Source organism: Equus przewalskii, chromosome 11 (assembly GCF_037783145.1).
Source record: "Equus przewalskii isolate Varuska chromosome 11, EquPr2, whole genome shotgun sequence".
Taxonomy (NCBI): Eukaryota; Metazoa; Chordata; class Mammalia; order Perissodactyla; family Equidae; genus Equus; species Equus przewalskii.
This window is the reverse complement of record NC_091841.1, coordinates 24,419,279-24,436,428: the sequence shown is the minus strand read 5'-3', so window position 1 is coordinate 24,436,428 and position 17,150 is coordinate 24,419,279. Positions and strand designations below refer to the sequence as shown.

Below are 17,150 nucleotides of genomic sequence, written 5' to 3'. Positions count from 1 at the left end.
AAAAAAGTACTAAGAGATTAAATTGTCCTTAAAATGATTAATGGAGTCCTCTAACATCAGCTCCTTCTGCAGTCATGGTCACATAATACTGGTGGGTATCGTCGTTTTCCCCACCCCCTGTGCCCTTCAAAACTTTCTATCATCACATTCTTTGCAAGAAAGTCACTAAGTGCAGCCACACCCAGAAGGTATGGAGTTAAGCTCAGCTTCCCAGAGAGGAGTGTATCTACAAATACTATTTGGGATTTTTCTATACAGGAGATTTGTCTCTTCTCCCTCATTTATTTATCTCTTCATTTATTTATATTTTTATCAGTATAGACTCTTGGATATTTATTTTATACTTTGGGTTGGAATCCAATACTATACTATTTGGCTTTTTGCTCAAATTTTGGCCACTGTGAGCTCTTTCAGGTTGGCTTCTGTGTCCTTTTAATACATTCGCCTGCTCCTCTCTTCCCCAACCGCGCACCCCCACCCCCACCCCCCAAGCACTTCTTTACTTTCTGGCACTACACGATCCTCCAGGCTCACCTTGTATATTCACTAGGGCCCCAGCCCTAGAAACAGCCATTTCTCCAAGAAGCCCTGGTTCCTTTTATTGGAGAATGGATGAGAAACCAAGATATGGACACAGGTGTCTTTTGATGAACAAACGTATCCATCAAAAATGTCTTTTCTGGGGCCGACCCCATGGCCAAGTGGTTGAGTTTGTGTGCTCCTACTTTGGTGGCCCAGGGTTTCACCGGTTTGGATTCTGGGCGCAGACATGGCACTGCTCATCAAGCCATGCTGAGGTGGCGTCCCACATAGCACAACCAGAGGCACTCACAACTAGAGTATACAAACATGGACTGGGGGGCTTTGGGAAGAAGAAGGAAAAAAAATGTCTTTTATAGCTCTCTTTTTTTTTTTTTTGGTGTCTTATTTTAAAAAATATTTCTTTACTTCAAGGCCTTAAAGATATTCATCAATATTTTCTATGCAAAAATGTAAGGTTTTGGTTTTGCCATTAAAGTCCGTAATCCATCTTTACCTGATTTTTATTTATGGTATAAGGTAAAGAGCCAATCTCATCTTTTTTCCAAATGGATAACTGTGATATGATTAAAAAAAAAAAAAAACATATATATATGTGGTCTTTGTCCCTGGTTCCTGACAGGGAGCTCCTAAATCCTTTGTAATTTCCTGGGTGATAGTTATGTCTTTTGTTGTAATGAGGCCATCGTGGTGGGCTTCTAAATAGCTTCAGGATGAGGGCTGGTCACCAGAAAGACCAAGGCATAATTAGAGGGTTGGAACTTTCAGTTCCACTCCCCAGCTCCAAAGAGGAGAGGGGCTGGAGACTGAGTTAATCACCAACAGCAACGACTTAATCCATCATACCTACATGGTACTTTCCCCTGAGTTCTGTAAGTCCTTCCAGGGAATTACTGAACCTGAGAAGGGAGGTCGTGGGAACTCCTGATTTCTGGCCAGTTGGTCAGAAGTACAGGCGGCAACCTGGGACTTGCAACTGGCTTCTGAAGTGGGGGCAGTCTTGTGGGACCGAGTCCTTAACCTGTGGGGTCTGTGCTAATTCCGAGTAGTTAGCATCAGAACTGAATTGTAGGGCACCCAGTTGGGATCTGGAAAACTGAAGGATTGGTTGTTGGGTGAAGGAAAAACCCACACATCTGGTGTCAGAAGTGTGAGTAAACACAGTTCAGGATACCCATTTCTTCCGGTTATATATACTGAACAACAGTCCTTCCTTTCCCATTGATCTGACATGCCACCACTTCATATGCCATATGTACATGGATTTTTCTGGGCTTTCTATTCTAATCTATTGCTCAATTTTGTTTATCCCATGCCATGTTAATTACCAGAGCTTCATAACAAGTCATACCCAACAGGGCAAGTCTCCCCTCCTTGCTCTTCTCTGATGTGTCTCAGCTAATTTTTGTCCTTTTACTCTCCCTTGAGTTTTAGAAATATCTTAACAAGTTCATGAAAAATCCTGTTTGGACTGTTCTTGGAATTGTATTGAATCATGTATCAATTTGGGAAGAACTGACAACCTTGTGATAGTAAGTCTTTCGAACCATGTATGTGGCATAATCTCTCCACATATTTAGGTCTTCTTTAATATCACTTAATATTCTGCAACTTTCCCTGCAGGAGGCCTGCACATCTTTTTTTTTTTTTTGAGGAAGATTAGCCCTGAGCTAACATCCACCGCCAATCCTCCTCTTTTTGCTGAGGAAGACTGGCCCTGAGCTAACATCCATGCCCGTCTTCCTCTACTTTCTATGTGGGATGCCTGCCGCAGCATGGCTTGACAAGTGGTGCATAGGTCCGCACCCGGGATCCGAACCGGTGAACCCCGGGCCGCAAAGCGGAACGTGTGAACTTAACCGCTGCACCACAGGGCCTGCCCCATCTAGGGACTTACAAGTTTGTGAAACTATTATAAATGATGTCTTCTCTTTAATATGTTTTCTAGTGCAACTGACATTTGCACATGAAATTTTATATCCAGCTATCTTGCTAAACTCTTCTATTATTTCCAAGAATTTGTCTGTAGACTTTGGAGGGGAGTTCCTATATAAGTGATTATGTTATATACAATAAACGGCAGCTCTATTTTTTCCTTTCCAAACTATATGCTTATAATCTGTCTATCTTATTTTACTGCACTGCACATTTGCTTTTCTCTACACGCTCTCAGTCCCTCAAGGAGCCCATTTATTCTCAAATCTATTAAAATGACCCCCAAACCTAAGTGCTCAACCCCAATTGTTCATCTTCACTTAGTTCTTTATTTCTAATTATCCAAAATTAATGTTGTCATCAATGCCATCCCTACAACCCCCTATAGCCTCTCCTCTCCAATCTCCTGCTCAGATATCACAGTGCAGAGAGTGACAGTGTCATTCTTCCAGTTTTCTAGGCCAGAAGCACATGGGCAATTTTCTTGGCTCTTACCTCTCCCTATACAGTTAGGAGCTCATATAAACTCTAATAAACCTCGTTAATTTAATTAGAGTATCTCCACTTAAAGAAAAACAGAAACTACCACTGCCTGCCATCACACAATTCTTTAAACCAGTTGGAAACAGTTCCAAGTCTCGACCCAGACTAGAAATGTTCCAGTTCTTACTCCTGCATTCAGGATCTCTAATCCTGTTTTATAAAGTGGGCAGACGGCAAATATATTAATTCATAAAGCATATATGTTAGAGCTGTTAAATATTCTTGAACATCAGAAATACAACTGATATGACTTGCCCATATCTTGCCTGAACTTGACATCACCTTCTGTGCCACCACATCCACTGGTTCCTCTCCGGTCATCCTCTACACCACAGCTCAAGTGATCCTTTCTAAAAAAATCTGATCATGGGGGTCAGCCTGGTGGCGCAGTGGTTAAGTGTGCACGTTCTGCTTCGGCGGCCCAGGGTTCACTGGTTCAGATCCCGGGTGCAGACATGGCACCACTTGGCAAGCCATGCTGTGGTAGGCGTCCCGAATAGAAAGGAGAGGAAAATGGGCACGGATGTTAGCTCAGGGCCAGTCTTCCTCAGCAAAAAGAAGAGGATTGGGGGCTGGCCCCGTGGCCGAGTGGTTAAGTTCGCGCGCTCCGCTGCAGGCGGCCCAGGGTTTCCTTGGTTCAAATCCTGGGCGCGGACATGGCACTGCTCGTCAGACCACGCTGAGGCAGCGTCCCACATGCCACAACTAGAAGGACCCACAACGAAGAATATACAACTATGCACCAGGGGTGTCTGGGGAGAAAAAGGAAAAAATTAAATCTTTAAAAAAAAAAAAGAAGAAGAAGAGGATTGGCAGCAGATGTTAGCTCAGGGCTAATCTTCCTCAAAAAAAAAATCTGATCATGGCACCGCTCTTAAAATCTTTCAGTTGATTTTCTTTGTTTTTATAGACTTAACATGATCAACAAGGTCCTGAGAGGTCTTTCTACCCCAATGTTTCAAACATCATTTCCTCACTCTCACCCTCGCTTTGCACTCCCAACACAATAGCCTTCTTCTAGTTCCTTGAAATTGTCCCTCAAGCCATCGGGTCCTTGCAACGTATGCTGGTCCTTCTCTGGATTGCTTTTTCTCCCACCCTCAAAACCACCTCCACCTCAACCCAGCTTCTGTTCATCCTTGAGAAAACAATGGAAGCCTCACTCCCTCCCAGTAAGCTTTCCCTCACCACCACACCAAAGGTAGACCATTCCTCTCTGTCAGAGTATTTATCTCACTTCTAAATGCAGTCGTCCCTCTGTATCCTGGTTCCAGGACCACCCTCCATACCCAAATCTGAGGATGCTCAAGTCCCTTATATAAAAGGATGTAATATTTGCATATAACCTATGCATATCCTCCTATATACTTTAAATCATCTCTTGATTATTTACAACACCCAATACAACAGAAATGCTATGTAAATAGTTGTTATACTGTATTGTTTAGGGAATAATGACAAGAAAAGAATGTCTGCACATGTTCCGTACAGACGCGACCATCGTAGGCCTTTCGATCCCCAGTTGGTTAGGGCCCAGGGATAGAGAGGGCCGACTCTATACTAATCAGACCCCCTAGCAGAGAACAGCATTCAGACTGGAAATGAAACTCAGGAGAGCCCCTCCCTTCCTTTTTTCAATATTAAGTTGTGATTAAAGAATATAAAATCATGTTTTCGATACTGAGTAACTAAAGGTGGCAGGCATCCCACAAATAAAGTAGAGGAAGATAGGCACGGATATTAGCTCAGGGCCAGTCTTCCTCAGCAGAAAGAGGAGGATTGGCGGTGGATGTTAGCTCAGGGCTAATCTTCCTCCAAAAAAAAGAATCCACATCTTCAACTCTCCCAAAAAACAGTTTAATCCGTCGCTGGGAGAGCTTCCGAATGGCACATTCCTCCACAGTTCAGGAAATAAGGAAATTCTGTGCTCAAAGTGAATTTTTGCCGTAGTGGTGAACGTCCTACTCCCAGCTTCCAGCGGAGTGCTGCTCATTTGCATATGCTAACTCCTGTACGAACCGAGGCAGTGCCTCTTGCTGCCAGGAGAGGGCAGAGCTATTCCCTGAGAAAATGCCTGAATGCAGCTTCCATCCTCAGAGATTCCTGTTAGAGGAAGCCGCCTACAGTGCAAAGTGTTTCTTCTAACAATCTCTTCAGGAGCTTACTTCATAGCACAGAGCAAGAAATCAATGAATTATAGTGATATGCCTTGTTTTACAGGATGGGGATAAAATAATAAATTATACAGACAAGATTTCTGAGCTCAGGGAGTTTACAGGGGAGGGAATAGAGTGGTGGTATTGAAACTGAAAAAGGAAACTGGGCCATGTTGGCTCTTTCGGTAGGCAGAGACTTTAACCTATGCACAAAGGAGGAGCACTAAGGATTCTGAGCTGAGAAGATCAGATTTTTTATTCAGAAAGACCACTCTTACTACAAAGTGGAGAATGGATTACAAGGGGGTAAAGTCCGTGCCAGGGAACCAGGTTAGGACCTGCAGCAGGAATCCAGGGGTGAATGGCTTGAACTAAGGCACCGAGGACGAGAAGAGCAGCTGCTGACCTCCAGACGCTGGCCTGGCACTCACAGCCAGGCCTTGGTGTTCTCACGTTGAACATAATTTCACACAACATCAGCATCAGACAGGCCACTCTGATCACGAAGGATCAAGGCAACATAAGCCCATTCCATAATCATGTGTGAACGCAGATAAACGTGTGAACGTTATCCAAATCACAAAAGTCCTAACATCTCCCTGTCCTGGCTAATAGGAGGGACTGCTGTGTCTTCACCAGTTATAGCTTTAGCCTCATTCTGGTCTTCCCTCCTTTAGATAAGACTTATTAAGATATCCAATCATAGGGGCTGGCCCCGTGGCCGAGTGGTTAAGTTCGCGCGCTCCGCTGCAGGCGGCCCGGGGTTTCGTTGGTTCGAATCCTGGGCGCGGACATGGCACTACTCATCAGACCACGCTGAGGCAGCGTCCCACATGCCACAACTGGAAGGACCCACAACGAAGAATATACAACTATGTACCGGGGGGCTTTGGGGAGAAAAAGGAAAAAATAAAAAAATCTTTAAAAAAAAAACTGAAAAAAAAAAAAGATATCCAATCATAAAATGATCCCACTTCCTGAAAACATCCAGAGTAAAGCCCCACTTGCTTAAACCCTCCACAAAATCACCTAACACAAGCCCAAATCCTGTAAGTTCTTTCTAACCCCTCTTACTGAGACATCCATGGTTCCCCACGGTGTGTGCTTCCTTGCTGTAACAAGTAGTAAACCCACCGTGCTCCAGTACAAATATGTTCCTGGCAGTCTTTGGCTGGAGGACATTTACAGTATGGCAGCAGTGGGATAATGACCACATCTGTGTCTTAGACGATTGAGTAAAAGAGGGCACAGTAGAGAAGGAACGGATTTGTGGGGAAAGATGATGAATTCAGTTTTGGACAAATTAAGCTGAGATGTTTATGAGCCATCTCAGTGAAGACGTCTGGCAGTTAGATACAAGCGTCTGCAGTTCAGGAGATCCTGTCGTTCCCAGTGTAAGAGGCCTTTTCCCTAGGCCAAAGACCCACTGTGGGGTGTTTGTGGACTGTGGTGTCATTGTGGGGGTGACTCCAACTCCAAGTATATCAATCCCATTAAACACTTGGGGACCAGGGAAATGCTCCCTGGATAAGAACCCATTGACTTGAGCCAGGACCTGAGTGTGGAAGGTTAACACCCTACAAGAGATTTCTCTCTTAATCTCTTGTTAAACAACTAACTATCCCCAAAGGGGTGCACTAGTCCTAGAAGTACCACAATGCCAGGTTGATTCGTGGAGCAGACAGAGCTCCTATACTATCTCCCTGTTCCAAAAATCAACGTAATATGTTGTCCTCAGATAGAGGAAATATCAGATGTTAAACTGATAAGAACAGGTGCTACACTTGGTCTTAGCCAAAAGGCAGAGAATTGATATTCCCTGTATCAACTCCCCACCATCCCTTCCTGCCCAAAACCCTCCTCCCTCAGGTCCACAAATATAGCTTCTAAGCCCATCCTTACAATCTTCAACGTCCTCATCTCCCCAGAGATGAGGATAATCTTCCCCAGTATCATACTTCTCCACAATCCAGGAAATTCTGTTACAAAACGGAGTCTTGTTCTCCACTTAGGTTACTGTCTTCTCTCCCAGGTCCTGGCAAAGCACTGGTTATTTACACAGCCTGCTCCTCCATTAAGGGAGGCAATGCCTCTTGCTGCCAGGTGGGGGCAGGGTTGCTCCCTGAGCAAACTCACCAGACCTCTCTAATCAGGTCATTCGGTGAGTAGGGTAGCCCATGAACTGAGGCTGGAGAAAGATCCTTCAAAAACTTAAAGAGATAAATTAATATATATTGAGTCCTACTTTGTGTCATATACTCTCTTAGGCAATAGGGATACAATGATGATTTACACAGACATGATCTCGAACGTCAGGGACTTTACAGTGGGCGGGCAGGGCGGACCAGGCTTGGGGAGAGTGGTGGTAAGAAAACTGGCAAAGGAAGCAGGGGTCCTAACGACTATACTGACGGTCTGGACTTTAGCCTCAATTCTATGGAGGGGCACTGAAGGATTATGAGCGGAGACGTGAGACTTGAATTTTTTATTTGCAAAGATCACTACAAGGTGTGAGAATGGACTAGAAGGGAGGAAGCCAGAGCCAGGGAGCTAGATTAAGTCTGTTACAAAAACCTCAGCATCAATGGCCTGAATTAGAGTAGTGGCAATGGGGGGCTGGGACAATCAGGAGAAACAGGAGTGGGTTGAATTCCGTTTTGGAAAAGTTGAGGTTTGTGGACCATCCAGGTGATAATGTTCATCCAGAAGGCAATTGGATGTATAGCTCTGAGGCTCAGGAAAAAGATCCTGTGCTGGAGTTACAGGCATAATGGTGGTCATGACAATCATGGGAGTGGATAAGGTGGTCCAAGCAGAGGGAGAAATAAGCCGGCCTAGCACACAACTGGAGGAACACTAATATTTAAGGAATGGCCAGAAGATATACCTCAAAGGATCACTAAGAAGTTATCAGGAAGATAAGAGGAACACTAGGAAAGGAGTATCCTAAGCGCTGTGGGAACAGAATGTTTTAAGAAACAAGAAATGGGTCAACAGGGTAAGGTGCTGCTGAGAGATCAAGTAGGATGACTGAAAAGTATTGAGAAAGAAGTGGACGGCATTGTGTAAAGGAGTGTTTCTTTTCTTTTTTTTTTTTTTTTGAGGAAGACTAGCCCTGAGCTAACTACTGCCCATCCTCTTCTTTTTTGCTGAGAAAGACTAGCCCTGAGCTAACATCCGTGCCCATCTTCTTCTACTTTATATGTGGGACGCCTATCACAGCATGGCTTGCCAAGCGGTGCCACGTCTGCACCCGGGATTTGAACCAGCAAACCCCGGGATGCCGAAGATTTAACTGCTGTGCCATCAGGCAGGCCCTAGGGAGTGTTTCTTAAACTTTAGTGTGCATACAAATAACCTGGGATCCTGTTAAAATACAAATTCGAATTCATTTGTTCTGTGGAAAGACCCAAGATTCAGCATTTTTAACAGGCTCCCAAGCAATGCAGGTGTAGACAGCACTTTAAAAGTTAAAAACATTTGCTGGAAAGAAGAGGCAAGATATGATGTTAGCTGGGAGGAGGCATGGTGTTAAAGGACTAGCATGCTGTCTAAAAGCTCCAACTCTGGAGTCAGACTTCCTGAGTTTAAATCCTCACTCTCAATGAATATTTCTTGAATGAATAAATGAGCAGACCAACGAAAGGCAGCATACCCCAGAGGTTGTTAAAGTAATATTTAAAAAAATTAAAACACAACTCATAAAAATGTAAAATGAACGCATGTCAAAGATTTTATTCGACCTATTAATTAATAAGAAAACAAATAAGATTTAAGACTGGTCCAAAAGAGAATTTTAGGAAAGGATTGTAGAGTCCATCAGTCAAGAATGCTGATATGAATTTGCTAAAAGGTAGATATAAAACTGGCTAATGTCAGGGCCGGCCCAGTGGCACAGCGGTTAAGTTCACACATTCCGCTTCTCGGCGGCCCAGGGTTCGCTGGTTTGGATCCCGGTGCAGACATGGCACCGCGTGGCACACGATGCTGTGGTAGGCGTCCCACATAAAGTAGAGGAAGATGGGCACGATGTTAGCTCAGGGCCAGTCTTCCTCAGCAAAAAGAGGAGGACTGGCAGTAGTTAGCTCAGGGCTAATCTTCCTCAAAAAAAAAAAAAAAACGGGCTAATGTCATACAAGGCAACCTAAGAGAGTTGTAAAATACCCAAGCAATAATAGGATGTCAAACAAGGGTACACACTCCCTGGAAAATCAGATAATCCTGAAGCTGGGTGGGCCTGGTTTACATCGAAAGGACACCTAGTAATCACTTGTGTCTAGCTCCAAGTTTTAGATAATTTTCTTAATAGGGACAAAAGTAGAGACTGGATTTGAATAACAGCTCTGCCATACTAGTTATGTATGCTTGGGTAAGTAATAACTGAATTTTCTTATCTGTGAAATGGGGATGGTAACAATAACTATTTTTTGAATTGAAGTAATATGTATAAAGCACTTAGCACAGTGTCTGGAAAGTGCCAGGGAAAGCACTTAAAAGATGTTAACATATTAACATTCAACACCTTCCACCAATTGTTTCACCTTGTTTTTCTCATTTCTCATTACTTGACACCCCAGCTTTTCTTCACCAGTCAAGCAAAGATATTTACGCACGCATACACGTTTCATTTAATTTGACGATTACACTCTTCGTTTGTGGAACATCCCCTTTCTACCTTATTCAAAGGAAAAAATGTTCAGCATTCATTTATTCCATGGATAAAGAAATTTGCATTATTTCCACCAAACTTCAAACTCTCTTCAACACACATAAAACCTCCCCAATTTTGTTTTTAAGATCCTAACCACCACCTGTAATGATTTTCCCTACTAATCAGTAAGCACAGTCCAGTGCTCCGGTCCTTCTACTTGGAACTCTGGTATCTACCCCACCTGGCTCTCTCCTCCATCTCCATCAGAGTTCCGCACAAACATCACCCTTATCAGAGAGGCCCTCTCTGTTAGACTGAAATGACAATTCCTGAAGAAAAATCTTAGATATTGAAAAGGTCTCTGGCCCTCCAAAGGGCCAGAGTATATAAGCAGATATAGAATCCATCAGCGGTATTAAAATTTCACGGGCGGGTGTTAGAGGGGAAAATGTCTTTTTAAGCTTCCTGGGGAGGGGGAGACAACAATGAAAAAAGATCGAGAGAAAGTACCCAGGGATCATTCCCTTCGTTCCCTGTGTATTTGCTTGCTCCCTGACTACCTTGAGAACAGTGTGTGAGGACAGCAATAAACGATAGTGGTCAAAAGAGCAGGCTGGAATCAGACTGCCTAGATTTGCATCTTGGCTCTGATATTTCTTAGCTGGATAACATCGAGCAAGTTACTTAACCTCTCTAGGCCTCAGGTTCCTCCTCTAGAACATTACCTAATACCTTCCTCCACGTGCACATGCACTAGGTGATTTCCACAAACGACTGGACTCATGTTGGCTGGTCTCAATAACAACAGCTAGAGGTGCCTGGAACCACTCTGACAATCAGGCCGGAGTTGTAGGCTGCTCTGCAAGAGCCCTTTACACCTAGGGTCCCTCATCTATAAAACAGGGGTAGTTACTGTACCCCCTCTTGGGATTTGGAAGGACCGAAGTAATTGATTCATGTACCGTACTTAAAATGGTGCTCCAAATCTCAGCCAACGTTAGCCCTACTACAAGCCAAGCTCCTAGCGAAACCAGGCCAGACAGCAGGACCTGCGGCCGGTCAGGAAAAATCAGACCCGTCCTAAGACTCAAACGGAGCACCAACGTCCTGATTCACTTTCTCGAAACGGCTCCATGCAAAGGACCCACCCGCATTCAGCCCGGGGCCCAGTACCTGAGGCGCCCCCCGCGCTGGGAGCCTGAGCATCAGGCCCGGAGTGCGCGCTGGGCGGCTGGCGCGGCACCGAGTCGACGCCGGTCGAGGGTTCAGGAGGTTCGGGATCCATGGAAGCGGACCCCGCACACGAGTTTAAGGTGTGTGTGGGCAAGTGGGGCTCAGGGAAGAGTGTGGGGGACAGGCGGCTGTGACCGAGACAGAGCGTCAGTCCAGGATCGGCGCGAAACCGGGGCCTCAATGCTCCAGCCTCAATGGAAACCGGCGGTAGAGACCCCCGCTGCAGCGCATTTCCTTAATACGCATGCGCACCTTTTTCGCGCCACAGTTTCTGGGGGCGGGCACTCCACGCCCGCCTTCTCTACCCACAACTCCCCAGGCCCGAGCTCCCTCTTCTTATGCGCGTGCGCCCGCTATAGTCCCGCCCCCAAAATCCCGTGGGCCCCTGCGAGGTGGTATTTAAGTGTCTAGCTGTGCACCTTCGGTCTCGTTTTCTTCCTGCTGTACCGGGTGGGTATGTGTTTACTGCTTAGTTAGAAAAGAGGGGAGGAATGCCTGCGTGAGCATGGCACGTCTTAGGCCTCCCTCTGTGCTGCGCCTGTTTGGTTGGTGGGAGAGGGGGAAGAGATCTTGGGCGAGGTCTCGAAGCAGCAGCCGGCTTTGTGAAAGACAATATGGCGCTGGCGGGCCGTGGCGGCGGCCGTCTCCATGATGAGAGCCTTTTCACAGACCTGTACTGAGCTCCGTGAGGATAAGAAACTCTGAGGAGACGGGCCGTGCCCAGCCGACGTCCAACGCAGTCGGGAAACGAGGCTTTAGCGAAAAACCCAGCGCTGATCTAATGTCGTCTTGTCTGCAGGGTTCAGGCGCCCGATTGAACGCTGAAGACTCGAAAAGATCCCTCCTGTTGTTAAGAGTAAGTGGTTCCGGTCATCCTTCCCCACTGTTCTTCCATTGTTGAGTGTGGATGTCCTGTGGGATGTGCTACGGGGATGATTTCAAGCACTGAACTCTCTCTTTCTGATGGCTTAGTGGAGAAAACGTAAAAATTCTGAGTAGCACCCTCCGCAGCAGAGGTTTGGGTTTTTTAGCTCTAAGGTGTTGAGACACTATCATGGGATGGTAAGATTGTCCCAGGTTAAAACTAAATGAAAATACGTTGTTTTCAGAGGTGGTTCAGCTCAAAAGAGATTGCGGGTTGGAGGATGGGACAAGACCTACTCCTGTGCGAATCGAGCACCGCAGTGATGCTCCAGGTGGGTACACGTGGTTTATGTAGCTATGGGTAGGGGCACAATGTCTCTGTGGGACTTGCTCGTACAATTTGCATTGGCCACTCCATGATGAACGTAAAAAGACAAGCATATGACTGACCTCAAAAGTGATGTCATCTTCCTACTGAGAAGTGGGCCAGGAGTACTCAAGGGTGTTTGAATGGCTACTCTTAGGTACATATAATGCCTTTCTTTTCTCTCCAGCATCTTCTCACCAATTCTGAGGAATTCAGCTGCCTCCCAGGATGATGAATACAGGTAATTGTTAAAATGGCAGGTTGGGGTGTCATCTCCTGTGTTCCCCACAAGCAGGTGGGCAAATGGTCAGTGGAGCAGTGTTGCCTTTTTGCTCCTTCCAGCTTGTTCTTGGAATGATTTTCCTGGGGAGAGAGAGCAACCCGGCAGCACAGTTGGTTCTTGTGAGGGTGTGCTCTTCCCTCATCCACATGTCACTGTCAGATGATTTGAATTGCTATGCTGATCCTCCGTGAGGTACGACAGTTAATAGCATGTTAGAGTTCTGATGGCAGTTTCTGTTAATGGAGAGATTTATTCCATCGTTTATTTTTTTAATAACCATGTGCTTCCCTTTCACAGGTTGTCCAGATTATAAATTCATCTGTGTTCCGGTAAGTTCCTTCTCCCAATACTGTGGTAGATTAGCGTATATGTGAACTCGTCCAAGGGATAATCTTATCACTGGGTTTCTTTTTTTGTTACCAAAGCTCTGGCTGGCCCGTATAGCTTTTTGGTTCCTCTTATTCCTTGTAGTGATGTTTCTTGATCTCGTGCCTCTCCTAGATGCCCTGTGATCTGCCCCAGGTCGACTCCTGTAAAGAGTGGAGAGTGGTGAGTGCTTGTGACCTTGCTGGTTGTAGCTTGCCCCAGAGTCCAGTGCCAGTGAGGAGAGCAAGCATCCTGTCTTAACCCCTGTTTAGCCCCAGAGCCAGTAATGGTGAACCCACTGGGGCTAACTGGGAGAGAGGATGAAAACTTGTTCCATAAGGAACGGTCCGAGGTACAGCAGGTGCCTGTCGAGAGCATTTGCTTAGCTTTTCTTGGCCCCTCCATTAACTGTAGGTAGAATAAATAGCTTTGGCAGTTGTAGATGCTTTGCTAATTACATGATTTTCTCATTCAGGAGCACCTTGTTTGTGTATACTACTGGAAAGCCTCCAGAATTGAAAGGTTAGTTGATAAATGTCTCTGTCTTGTGCCCCCAAGTAGACAGTTTCTGTGATGAAGCAAACTAGCTCACTATGACTTAGAATGAAAACAAGTGAACACCTGAGAAACGGGGGAGACAGTGTGGGGTACCATGTGTAAGGTGCCTTCACCCACAGCTTTGTCTTTCCCCAGGTGCTGTTACCAGTAACCTGCTTTTTTGCTCGAAGGTGAGAAATCACCATATGTTGGTGCATGTAGCATACTGGGTTGAAAAAAGCGCCTTTTTAGGCCTGTATATGTGATGACTTACATGGAATCTCGTTCGGCTGATAACTTGCTGTTGAGACTCGGAAATCTGATTTTCTAGGAACAGTGGCTTAGGTGGGAACAACTTTTAATGCAGGAGATAAGCATTACTGATTCAGTCTCTTTTCTTTCAGGTCCAGCACCTTGTCGGGAGCCCAAGAATGATTTGAGGTAAATGCCTTCACAGCACTATCTGGTTGCTATATAAAATTTGCCACAGTTTTTGTGTGTGTGGTGCTTTGGTCTGGATGGCTCTTCAGACATACTGGCTTAACCCAAAGTCTAGCCGTTCCTGAACCACCTGTGACAAATTCCCACTCACCAGTGATGAGTTCAATACCGCCCCAGTCTGATTACTGTGACTGAAAGGTATTCTCTGAGCTGTGAGCTTGTCTTGGAGGGGAAAGTGACAACAAAAAGAAGTGAGTTGAATACAATTTGCAGCCAATAAGAAATTTTTTGGACTAGCTGGTAGTTTCTGTAAGATGTCTGTTGAAACCTACATAGCTGATATAGTTGTGTCTTTTCTCCAAGCAGCAGGGCCTCTTGGGGATGCTCACTTAGCTCCCAATCATTCTTTTGCAGCGAAAGCATATGCCATATTTCTGCTCAACTCCAGTCTGAAGTTAGAGGTAAGTAAATTTAGATGCAAGGTGGGCCAAGTTAAAATTTCCCAGTGAAGAAACTTTCACACGTCTTACCTCCTGTCCTAGTCCCAGAGCCTGTAAAGGTGAACCCACTGGGGCTGGTTGGGGGAAAAGAGGAAAGCTTGTTCCAGAAGGAACTGTCTGAGGGATCATAAGGATTTCTAAACATTGGGAAAGGAAGAATAAATCACTTGCTTAAAAAATCATTTGTATAATTTTTTTCAGGACTGAAGAAAGATCAAAGCGCATAAAATGGTAGGTATCTGTTCATATATTGGTGTTTAGTATTTAATAGACTGTGGTAAATTTACAAATTCATATAGTGCATATATTCTTTCCCATCCAGTAAGAAAACTCACTTTTTTCTTTCTACAGGAATCCAGCTCTTGGAGGACATCAGAAAGGGAATTTTCAAGTTGTTTCTTGTACAACCTAGCTATTCAAATTGGCATATAGGAACATTTCAGCCTTTCTAAATAAAAAGGGTTTTTTTAATCGTCACTGATTTGTGTGTTTGAGTGGGTCTAGCCGAGAAGGAATTAACCTTGGAGAATTTGCTGTTACTGTCCTACCCACTTTAGCCTGGCAGTTTGCCTGATGCTGCTTTGTCTGGCCCAGGGAAGCATTCAGAAAGCCTCCCTATTAGACCTTGAAGGGTTTTTTTTCACCTGTATGTGCTCTGCTGAAGCAGTCCTGCATGAAAAGGTGATGGAGTTTGAGTGATCTTCCAGCTGTGCCTTAAAACGACTTCAGCAGACTTGGGTATAGGCACTAGGAGCCAGTGAGGCATGGCAGTTAAGATCCTTTAGACTCAAAATTTGGTGTTTTAATTGTCCCACTTCTGTACATGAAGCTCCAACATGGTTTCTGTGAAATCGAACTGCACTTCTTTAAGATCAGGCCTAGAACTGAACGTTAGAAGTCCTGTAGCAGTACCCATTTGGGTACCTGGTTTCTCCATGTTTTTCCCAGTCACTGAGTGTAAAGTGGGCCACTACTGATTGGCCTCTCCTTAATTTCAGCTCTGCACTTCAGCCTCACTGAAGCTACTCTTGCATTTCTGTTTCTCTAACAAGCCTCTGAGCCTCTAGATTTATTCTTCCCTCTCTGGAATTCCCTGGATTCTTCAATGTAGGTGATTCATTGGAAGTCACTCCTGAGAGGCCTACCTTGATCAGTCGAGGTATGCTGTTGGTGTAAATTAACTAACTTGATTGAAATGGGCCTGCTTTTGTCTGTCTCCTACCGCCCGTTCTTTCCATGGGAAATGGATTTATGTCATGTTCAGCTAGATAGGTGCACCTTCTACAACATGTGGCAGGGCTACTCAGGTGAATACTTGTTGAGTGAATAATACAATTCGCATTGAACATCCATCTTGATCTACATGTACTATTAAACATCTGAGTATAAATTTAGGAAGTGGAGTTCAAACAAGATAGATGAAAGGGTACTTGAAAATTTAGTCTTCATGTGAACAGGTGGCCTGTCCCTACACATACCCAAGGCAATGTTTTAGTTGGCTCTGGGCAAGCTGGCTTTGACTTGGGGTTAAATGAAGTATGGTAAAGGCAGTGGCACCATTGGTGGGTATATGTGTATGCATGGGTTAATAATTCAACCTTCAGAGCAGGTAAGTAGTTTCTCAGACTTGGAATCTCAAATCTACATGGTTAACATGCACCCTAACCCCCATACACACCCCAACCCACCCAACAATTCTGATGTAAGTTTGCAGATAATGACCACCCTTAGATTTCTCAAAATATTTGAAAGAATGGATACCAAATGGTGATGAATTAAGGGTTTCCCACATATTTCTACATTTCCACATGTAAATTTTAGAACAGACCTCTTGTGTCAGGACTATAGTATAAGGGCAAGGTAAAGGAAATGTATTTTCTGCTCATTAAATGGTAGCCGTAAGGATCTGAGAGTTGTCCACACAGTAATCACAGCCACAAGAATGGGAAGGCCAGCACCGAACGGGGATCAAGAGGACCCACCCAAGGCCCCTGGGGCAGCACCAGCATTTTAAAGGCTAGAGGAACAGCAGAGGAGAAACCCAGAAATGCACTGTAAGCAGTGGGAGAACCTGCAGAGTGCTGATCTGGAAACGGGGACGAGAGCACCCACACACACCCCAGATGAATCGGTGTTAAAGCCATAAAGAGGTCACATGGAAGGGCCGGCCCAGGAGCACAGCGGTTAAGTGGTACCTTCCACTTGAGCAGCCCAGGGTTCACTGGTTTGATCCCGGATGTGGACATGGCACTGCTTGGCAAGCCATGCTGTGGTAGGCGTCCCACATATAAAGTAGAGGAAGATGGGCATGGATGTTAGCTCAGGGCCAGTCTTCCTCAGCAAAAAGAGGGAGATTGGCAGCAGTTAGCTTAGGGCTGATCTTCCTCACAAAAAAAAAAAGGTCACGTGGAACTGAAAGTAACTGCAAGCAGGTCACCATGTGCAATAATAGGTCATCTCGCCCTCTCTCCAACCCTGGGAGGCACGTGCCAGAAGCATCCTTGGATGGAGGAAGAAACTGAGGCAAAGAAAAGATAAGCAACTTGCCCGCTGTCAGAGTTGGGATAGCAGGGGAAGATCAGTTGCCAAAGTCCCAGGGGCTTAACCGTCAGACCACGCTGTTCGCTCTGGGAGTCTGGAGGCCGCTGTGAGTGTAACCCAGACCTGGGAAACAGCAAGGAAGTGATGGAACCAAAGCTAGACTGAGGCTGGCGAAGGGGCCAGGCAAGATGCA

General features: G+C 45.3%; 1 long non-coding RNA gene and 9 other non-coding genes across 17 annotated transcripts; 9 read left to right on the top strand and 1 right to left on the bottom strand.

The window, feature by feature from the left end:
* Positions 1 to 6,801: 6,801 nt before the first annotated feature.
* Positions 6,802 to 6,988, bottom strand: LOC139074661 (U2 spliceosomal RNA). Its single transcript, XR_011524295.1, has one exon. It is a non-coding gene; the product is annotated as a U2 spliceosomal RNA (small nuclear RNA).
* Positions 6,989 to 11,387: 4,399 nt separating this feature from the next.
* LOC103558954 (uncharacterized) lies at positions 11,388 to 14,893 on the top strand. 8 transcript variants are annotated; one of them, XR_546869.2, is made up of 13 exons: positions 11,388 to 11,508; positions 11,858 to 11,914; positions 12,168 to 12,254; positions 12,477 to 12,530; positions 12,632 to 12,764; positions 12,870 to 12,901; positions 13,074 to 13,121; positions 13,414 to 13,460; positions 13,632 to 13,666; positions 13,880 to 13,916; positions 14,331 to 14,377; positions 14,618 to 14,647; positions 14,768 to 14,893. It is a non-coding gene; the product is annotated as an uncharacterized lncRNA (long non-coding RNA). The 8 variants fall into 8 exon arrangements; XR_546872.2 differs by having other exon boundaries at positions 13,044 to 13,121; XR_011523932.1 differs by having other exon boundaries at positions 11,428 to 11,512; positions 13,044 to 13,121.
* LOC139074655 (small nucleolar RNA SNORD26) lies at positions 11,983 to 12,058 on the top strand. Its single transcript, XR_011524289.1, has one exon. It is a non-coding gene; the product is annotated as a small nucleolar RNA SNORD26 (small nucleolar RNA).
* Positions 12,334 to 12,405, top strand: LOC139074654 (small nucleolar RNA SNORD27). The gene has a single exon (XR_011524288.1). It is a non-coding gene; the product is annotated as a small nucleolar RNA SNORD27 (small nucleolar RNA).
* LOC139074653 (small nucleolar RNA SNORD28) lies at positions 12,727 to 12,801 on the top strand. The gene has a single exon (XR_011524287.1). It is a non-coding gene; the product is annotated as a small nucleolar RNA SNORD28 (small nucleolar RNA).
* Positions 13,168 to 13,294, top strand: LOC139074659 (small nucleolar RNA SNORD22). The gene has a single exon (XR_011524293.1). It is a non-coding gene; the product is annotated as a small nucleolar RNA SNORD22 (small nucleolar RNA).
* On the top strand, positions 13,504 to 13,568 carry LOC139074652 (small nucleolar RNA SNORD29). The gene has a single exon (XR_011524286.1). It is a non-coding gene; the product is annotated as a small nucleolar RNA SNORD29 (small nucleolar RNA).
* On the top strand, positions 13,734 to 13,803 carry LOC139074656 (small nucleolar RNA SNORD30). The gene has a single exon (XR_011524290.1). It is a non-coding gene; the product is annotated as a small nucleolar RNA SNORD30 (small nucleolar RNA).
* LOC139074657 (small nucleolar RNA SNORD31) lies at positions 14,063 to 14,131 on the top strand. The gene has a single exon (XR_011524291.1). It is a non-coding gene; the product is annotated as a small nucleolar RNA SNORD31 (small nucleolar RNA).
* LOC139074658 (small nucleolar RNA SNORD22) lies at positions 14,417 to 14,542 on the top strand. Its single transcript, XR_011524292.1, has one exon. It is a non-coding gene; the product is annotated as a small nucleolar RNA SNORD22 (small nucleolar RNA).
* Positions 14,894 to 17,150: the final 2,257 nt, after the last annotated feature.